Below are 8,791 nucleotides of genomic sequence, written 5' to 3'. Positions count from 1 at the left end.
AACATTGGAAGAGGAAGAAAGAAAAGACAGAGAGGAGCAACTTGAAGTGATGAGAGGAGTCTGAGACCAAAGGCTCTGCTATGAACTAAGATCTGCCTGTCTCTCTTTGTTACAGATTTAGATATTGCAATATGCTCCTTAACATATAAGAAAGTGAGTGTGTATGCGTGCGTGTCTGCGCGCGCGTGTGTGAGTGTGTGTCTGCGAGAGAGAAAGAGAGACAGACAGAGACAGCAATAAGGATGACTATGCCTTCACTTCAGGAGAAACAGAATGACCTCTGAGATTATTGAGAGCAATAACCCCCCCACCACCACCACCACACACACACACACACACACACACACACACATACAAACAAACATACACACACACACTTTGCACAGATAGTCTACGGAGCTGCTGGTTTCTCTGAGTGGGTGGATGTACCTTTATACTATATGTAAAGTACTCTTCAGTAACACCCAGTAAAACAAGACACGTGAGTGACGCATTCAAACACACACACACACACACACACACACACACACACACACACACACACACACACACAGTATAATCATACAAAATACATAAGAAGGTACTGGGAGTCACAACGAGAGCTTTGCCTTATCTCCAAAGTTAAAGGGGGATCTAGTTTCGTATTTAAATGTGATTTTCCTGAAAGCCTTAAGGCAACTCACTTGAAATATTCTACAGTCACCGCTGTTTCCTATAGACAGAATATGTCCACAGAGAACAAACACATTTTGGGTCATAACAGATCGAACAATGTCAGAGACTGTCAAAATAATGTGAATGTACAAAAAAAGAACAAAGAGGTGGTCCAACTAAGCTTGCCGTGTTACTCTTAACATTAAAAGGCACCCTGTGGAGCTGTCTAAGTGGTAAATGGTGCTATGGAGCAACATTTTCTTTGGGGCGTTTGTCAGTTTTGCTGTACTGACTGACACATAACGTTTTAAGCAAAATTAGAAGGTTTCTAGTTATCAATGCATGCCGATGTCTTAAGTCGGCAGGTATTTATATAAGTATTTATATAAGCCTAGAGGATAGATGCAAATGAATTTATTTGAATGTAAAAAAACAACTCCCTTTGTTGACAAGAAAACTGCACAGGGTGCCTTTACAAAGCAACTTAACACCAGCTGAAAATCAGACTTTGTGGTTACTATATCCAGACAGTAATGCAAATTTGTTGCACACTTTTTTCCTGAATTCCTGACCAGAGACCTTTTGGAGTGTTGGGACCAAAAATGTCTGCAAGAGTCTGAAACACTTGTGACATCTTGAGAATGAGTTTCCACAACATATCCTTGATGTTGACCTAAAGAAAAGAAAAGAAAAGAAAAGACAGATTAAAAGATGTTAAAGTGAAATCACACAAGCTTTTAAAAAGTACTACTCAAACATTCTGGGAAATGTGCTGAATTAATGGTGTTAATTTCACCTATTTATTTAAAGGTAGCTACAGTTTCCCCAGTATTTCACAAAAATCCGATGTTGTCATTTCCTGCTGTTTCTTACTAGAGCGGATGGTTCACTCGACATTTAAAGACGTGCTTTTACGTGCCGTTGCCCCAACGTCTCCAACTCAGATAGGGGCCGTGCAGAACAGTGACTGAGGTGCTTTTCAGCCTGATGTTAAGTTGCTCCCAAAGCTCGTTTCTCTGTAATAACAGATAGGAGAAGTCTACCTATAGTGACACTAAGTGACTGTCAAATCTCATGTTTACTATGTGTATGTCTGACTTCATGTTTCTGTGTGCACAGTACATGGTTTGCCACACCGTGGGTCGCGCTGCAGTAGTTGCTTGCCGTAGTCTCCATCTTGCTATTGTGCTTGTGGGAGAAGTTTGTCTTTCTCTTTGTGGCAGGATGCCTGTTGTGAAAGTCAGACAGTGTTTGTCAGGCTTTCACCCAGGAAGTCTGTAGTTTGAGCCAAGTATTCAATTATTATTTTAAACTTAAAGTCAAAGTTTAATTAGTTGCATTTGAGAAAAGATGCTTTTGGTGGTTAAAGTACACATTGCCACAACATTAGCCACTTCTTAAGCTGTTTTCACACATGCACTGCAGCCCTCAGTTTTAACCCTGTCACATCAATCACTATACGCTAACTTGTGTGTCTGTGTGATGTCCAATTGCACACGTGAGAAAAGCGTAGGCAACTGCATGGTGAATTGACCGCGAGCAAGTTGATCTGCTGCTTCGTGCACGCTCTACCCTCATAGCACCTAAGGCTAATCTGCACAGAGTATTCCTCTGTAGTAAGAATTATTTCCTACATGTAAGAAAAGGCAGCTTTGGACAATGTCCCGACCTGATTCTGTGTGTGCACGTGTGAAAATGGCTTTTGAAAGCCCTGAAGCCAAACTTCTCCCGTGCTCTGTAGTTGTAGAAGTGGGGCAGGTTCATGGTGGCTGCACATGAAGACAGCACCAGGGTGATTGACTCAGTTGTACATCCACGGATGACTCTGCTTTATGTGGCTAGACATATCACTTAGTTGACCCCATATCACGTACGCAGATGGGCTGCAGCCTATAACCTGACTGTCAGAATAGAAGTGTGCCTCTGGAGCAGTAGTAGTAGTAATATTACTGTTTGTGTTCATGTATGCGTAACTGTATGTGTTTAAGTGGGGTAGAGCGATCATAGAGCATCTCTGTTAGCAGCGTGGATGAGAGATTCATGAGCACAGACAGGTCCAAACCGATTCCTCCTTCATCCTGCTCCGCTTCCACCCTGTCTGTCAGAGACTGGATAGGCGGTTAGTGATAATAAAACTTTAGATAGAGGTGGGGTTGAGCAAGAGCGGGGTCACCATCTGAAGCAGGAATTCATCCTGACTGATGTATTTAGCAGCTGTATTGAAAGACTGATTGATAGCCAGGCTTTTATTGATGTTGTGGGCTAAGTGGATCCAATAGCCCGGGATGAATGGGCACAGTTAAATGATGAATCTCCAGAGGGTTTGGCAGAATGTACACGTGTGCGTCACTGTGTGAGTGTGTGAAAGAGTGCATGTTTATGTTTTTTTTTTGTGGCTTGGTTTATGATCATAACAGTATATCCTAATGTGGGTGCAGATGAGCGACAACAGCTTTTTCATTTGTTTATTTATTTTTTTACAATGAGAGGTGAACTTCCAATGAAAATTTGTCACATCTTCACAGACACGCTTCCTCCCTCAGTCAATCACAGGAAGCTGCTCACCCTCCCATTTAAACACACACACATGCGCACACATAAATCTTCCTACATGCACAATAAATCTCAAGGGCATCACTAAAGTCAGAGCAGCAAGCCTGAGAACATTAACACTCCTGCTTTGGTCTCTCTTACCATGCATCACTACATCCTCTTATCCTTCCCCTTCATTCTCAATCTGACACTGTCATCAGCTCTCACATGACGCCAGCACACAAAGACACACGGATACACCTGGATCTATAATTTATCTGCTAAATCTTTAGGCTGTCAGTGCAGATTTTAAAAGGACCTGTGGAAGGCTGGTATCTATGTTTCATCACATTCATAAAAAGGCATGTGACCTACCATGGCATGACCTCGCAACCTATACCTAAACTTGCAGACAGCACTTTCTGTTTGGTGCGTACATCTGTTTTGCTGGGCTGATTGTCAGTTTTATGCTGCTGACAAATATAGAGCTGTTTAGCGGACAGAAAATGTGAGTCCTTTATCAGCACTAGGTCAGAGGAGAGGGGAGTCAGTCAGTGTGCCAAAAGGTGAGGCGCTATACTGGTGTGAAGTCGTCACAGGGCAGAGCACAGGACAGGGTAAAAATATCACTGATCTAAGAGGGCTTCTGTTTTGTGCACACATGTGAGCACCATCAGATTGTGTAATTAGCTGAGAGGCGAATGGAAGTTTAAAATGTTTGGTAGGAAGCTACTTTGGCTTATGAATCTCATCTTAAAGTCACTAATGCATCTAATGAATGAGCATGAGTTTGTGGAAAGGAGTTGGAAACAATTTAATATATTATTACTGATAAAATCACTGCAGTGGACTCTGTTCTGGGTGTAGCTGATCAAAGCAAGCGAGGAAAGAGAGGAGGGGGCTTCTTTGTAACTTCTCCCCTCCTCTCGTCATGTTTTTACACATAATAATAATAATAATAATAATAAACTTTATTTATAAAGCACACTAAAAAACCAAGGGTATACCAAGGTGCTTGACAAAAAATAAAATAGGAAAAAGGAGATGCACACAATTATAAAACCTTGACAATCATAATATATAAAAGTAGTTAACAAGCATAACGGATAAAAATGTACCAACACACACCAAATGTTAACTAGGTGGAAAAGCAAGATTAAATAAATAAGTCTTCAGCCGTGATTTAAACAGTGGCATAGAGTCAGACACCCGGATAGGGCAGCTACAGCAAACGCACGGTCGCTGCGAGATTTCAGCCGAGAACAAGGTTGCTACAGAAGAAGTTGGGTAGCAGATCTAAGTGAGTGCACTGACAGGAGCGTGTAACCTAAGAAGCTCACTGAGGTAGCTCGGCGCCAAATTATTAATAATTTTGTAAGTGAAAAGTAGTATTTTAAATTGAATACGGTATTTAACTGGCAGCCAGTGCAAGCCAGCAAGAACAGGAGTGATGGAAGAAAACTTCCTGCTACCTGTCAAAAGGCGTGCCGCCGCATTCTGGACAGTCTGCAATCTAACAAGAAGGGAGGAGGAAAGGCCAATGTAAAGAGAATTGCAATAGTCCAACCTGGAAGTCACGAATGCGTGAATAAGTTTTTCCAGGTCATTGTGCGGGATATAGCGCTTTGCCTTAGAAATGAGGCGCAGCTGATTAAAACTAGACCTCACAACAGCAGACACTTGCTTGTCAAATTTAAACGAGCTATCCAGCAATATGCCCAAATTACTGGCATAATCAGAAGGGGAGCTAGCAAAAGGCATCAGAGCAGCACACAATTGGTCGCGGGGGATTTTACTATCGAACACCACGATCTCCGTTTTCTTTTCGTTCAGGACGAGAGAATTACTCTTGAACCAATCTTTAACCTCACGCATGCATTCACGAAAATAGTGAAAAGACATAGGTAGATCGTCAGTAATCTCAAAATAAATCTGTATATCATCAGCATAGCAATGAAAGGCAATATTATACTTCTCAAAAATTGCTCCAAGAGGGAGCAGATATAGTGAAAAGAGAATAGGGCCTAATACAGATCCTTGAGGCACACCACAGCGTACAGGTACCGAGGAAGATGAGAAGTTGCCCAAATTAACCGAGAAAGACCTGTCAGCAAGATAAGATTTAAACCAGTTGAGGGCAGTGCCTCTTATACCCACAGTATGCTCAAGTCTTAGTAGAAGAATGTTATGATCGACCATATCAAAAGCAAAGGAAAGGTCCAATAAAACCAGGACCACAGAGCGTCCAGAGTCAGTGCTTACAAGAAGGTCATTGAGAACTCTAAGCAAGGCCGTTTCAGTGCTATGCCGTGGCTTAAAGGCAGACTGAAATTTCTCTGCAATGTTGTTCGCGTCTAAATATGCCTGAAGCTGAGAAAGAACTTGTCGCTCCAGGATCTTGGACAGAAACGGTAGCTTAGAGATTGGTCTATAGTTCAAAAGATCATAACAATCAAGATTCTTTTTTTTCAGAATAGGCTGGACTACAGCATGCTTAAAGGCCAGTGGGACAGATCCAGAGAGTAGAGAAAAATTCATTAAGAACAGAATGCTCGGTCCAATTACATCAAAGCAGCCCTTAACAATGCGTGATGGGAGAATATCAAACACAGCATTGGTGTTTTTCAGTTAATCAACCAGCTGCTTCAGAGTCGAAAGTAACACGGGCTCAAATTGATGAAAAGTTGAATTTACACTCAGAGGAAAAGACGGGATAAGAGGCAGACGAAGAGGAAAGCTTAAGGGATGAAACCTTATCTAAAGAAAGAATTTAAAAACGCTCACAAAGAGCTTGTGAATACAGTAAAGGCATATCAGGACAGGGATTAACAACAGAATTAAAAATTTTAAATAGCATACGGGGGTTGTGACCATTAGCCAAAATGACTTTGGAAAGAAAAGATGCCTTAGCCATTCTAGCAGCAGTTTGAAACTGTGCGCGGCTAGTCCGTAACATGTCATAAGAAACCTGAAGTTTATCTTTTTTCCACCTCCTCTCATCACGGCGACAAACACGTCGTAAAGCACGTGTAGTGTCATTTAGCCAGCAATGAGAGTAGGTTCTAGGGCGCTTCATTTTGATGGGAGCAACAGAATCAAGAATAGAAGAACAAAAAGATAACAGGATATTAGCACAACCATCAACCGAGCAGAAAGAACAGTCGTCAGGTACAGCCAAATCAGGGGTAGATGAAAATAATGATAACAAAATATCAGCACAACCATCAGATGAGCGAACTGAGCAGCAGTCAGGAATCATAAACGCCAAATCTAAAAAAGACACAGCAAACTTTGACACAGCTTCAGAGCTGAGTACGCGTAGCGGACGAGAAAGAGCTCCAGGCTGCGGTCCAGCGGCAGATAAGCCAATATCAAAGGAAATAGGAAAATGATCTGGAATCCCAGCGTCATTTATATCCTTAATACAGATATCCAGGCCATACGTAAAGACCAAGTCCAAAATATGGCCTTTAACGTGGGTTGGTTCATTTAACCACTGAAGGAGGTTAAAAGAGTCCATTAAAGCAAGAAAGTCTTTAGCAAGCAGGTCGAAACCCAAGAAGTCGGCAAAGTCCGAGATAAAACAAAAATAAAAATATTTGGGTGGTCGATAGACCAACACACACAAAGTGGTCGTGGAAGCAGTCATCTCCAATAACTGAATTTCAAAACTAGCAAAGTTAGGCGAGGAAAGTCGCCGAACATTATATACGTTTTTAAAAACTGAGGCTAAACCACTTCCCCTACCAGAAAGCCTCGGTGAACTAAAAAAGGCACAGTCCAAAGGAAGAAGTTCAGAGAAAGGAATGAGCTCACCAGGGCGAATCCAGGTTTCTGTAAGGAATAAAACATCAAGGCCGCTAGTAGAGAAGAAGTCATTGTTCTCTGGAAAATTCACAAGTTAATGCCTGAGAAAGCAGCGTTGGTGTGCTGTTTAGAAGTCAGAGGTGCTGTGATGGCTTGCTGTTGAAGCTGCAGATTGCAGATGTCCTCGAAGGCGACAGCACAGTCCCCAGTGTACGTGTGTGTGTGTGTGTGTGTGTGTGTGGGGGGGGGGGGGGGGGGGGGGGGTCTGATTTAGATTCTGACAGACCTGCTGATATACTGTGTATCATGTTTTTTTGTTCCTTTGCCATTTCTTTTAGATTTTTCTTTAGTTTTGTACATCATGGATCATAAGCAATAAAGAACTTAAGGATGAAGTCTGGATGAAAAGTAGTTTTCTAAGATTTTACTTGTTAATACTGGAAAAATGACTTGAATTCTTGTCTTATATGAATAAAAACTACTCAGTTAAAAACTGTAAGATTTTTTTAATACCGCAATAGTGGAGATCTTTTGTTTAACAGCGCTGAGTCCTGGATCCAGTGCACCTTTGCTGGATGTTTGCAGTATAACATAGTTCTGTTACTGATTTTCATAGCACCACCACCACATTCTTTATTATTGGCATTTTTATAGCACTCTCAATTTGGTTTACTCGTATTGTTTTTAATATTTCTGGCATATTCTGCCATTTATTAACTGAAATGTCCTGTCTGCTTTTAAAGCATTAAGAGGAAATTGTTTATGCATGTATACCAGTGTTTCCAATAATGTGGCACTGATATCAGCTGGCTTCTTTTTCAAATTCTCTGCAGTCGCTCTTCGGTTGTATTTCACAGAAAGCCCTAACGAAATCCCTACAGCCCCACCTGTGGGTGGTGGGTGCACAGCAGGGCAGATGCATGCAGTTGCTTTGGGTTGCTTGGGAGTAAGGCCCAGCCACCAGACCCTCACCCTCAATTCCCTACCCCATGCCTGGCTCCAGACCGGAACCACAGTGACTCTATTCTGTGCAGCGGGTCACTCTTGAATCCTCACCCAGAACCAGTTTGCCTTGGGAGATCCGACCAGGGGCAGATTGACCCACACAACATATCTCCTGTGATCACTGGACATGCAAATCCCTCCACCACGTTAACGTGATGATTCAAGGAGGGGACTGCATATTTAGAAGGTAGCAAACTGGCAACCATATGTTAGCCTACCATGGTTTGCTATTTTACTTCTTAACTATTATTTAGAAAATTAATAACACGTTGTATTCAAAGTGAAACTAGCAACTGAGACCATTATCTCATCAGGACAGTCAATAAGGTCACAAATCAAGTTAGCAGTATGTTCATTTCCTCATAAAAGTTGGCCCTGCCGGCCATTTAGAGAAAAAAACAGGTTCTCGTCCACATTGGCTTTACTTTTGGAGGCTAAGTCTTTGCTATGCGTATGGTTTATGAATGAGCAATCTGGGAACCCACTGGCTAGTCTGATTAATTAGCATCTGGAGACGATGCCAGCAATTCTGGGCTTATACTGAAGCCAGTAAAGATCTGTTCCAAGATTTCCTGTTCCGGGCATCGTTTATGAATGCAGGTAAATTAGAAAAGGATGATGAGAAAAAAAATCAGTGTCAGACAATAGCTGATGGCTTTTTAGATTGCATTTCAGCATGCCATACCTCTTTTAATCTACACAAAAACGGTTCACTTGCATACATATTGGGAAGTTCTTTACCAAAACTCTGCAGATTTGGCATATTCATGCTCAGATATCTGTTTATGGAGAT

This window comes from Astatotilapia calliptera, chromosome 23, assembly GCF_900246225.1.
Source record: "Astatotilapia calliptera chromosome 23, fAstCal1.2, whole genome shotgun sequence".
NCBI lineage: Eukaryota > Metazoa > Chordata > Actinopteri > Cichliformes > Cichlidae > Astatotilapia > Astatotilapia calliptera.
This window is presented reverse-complemented; position numbering follows the sequence as displayed.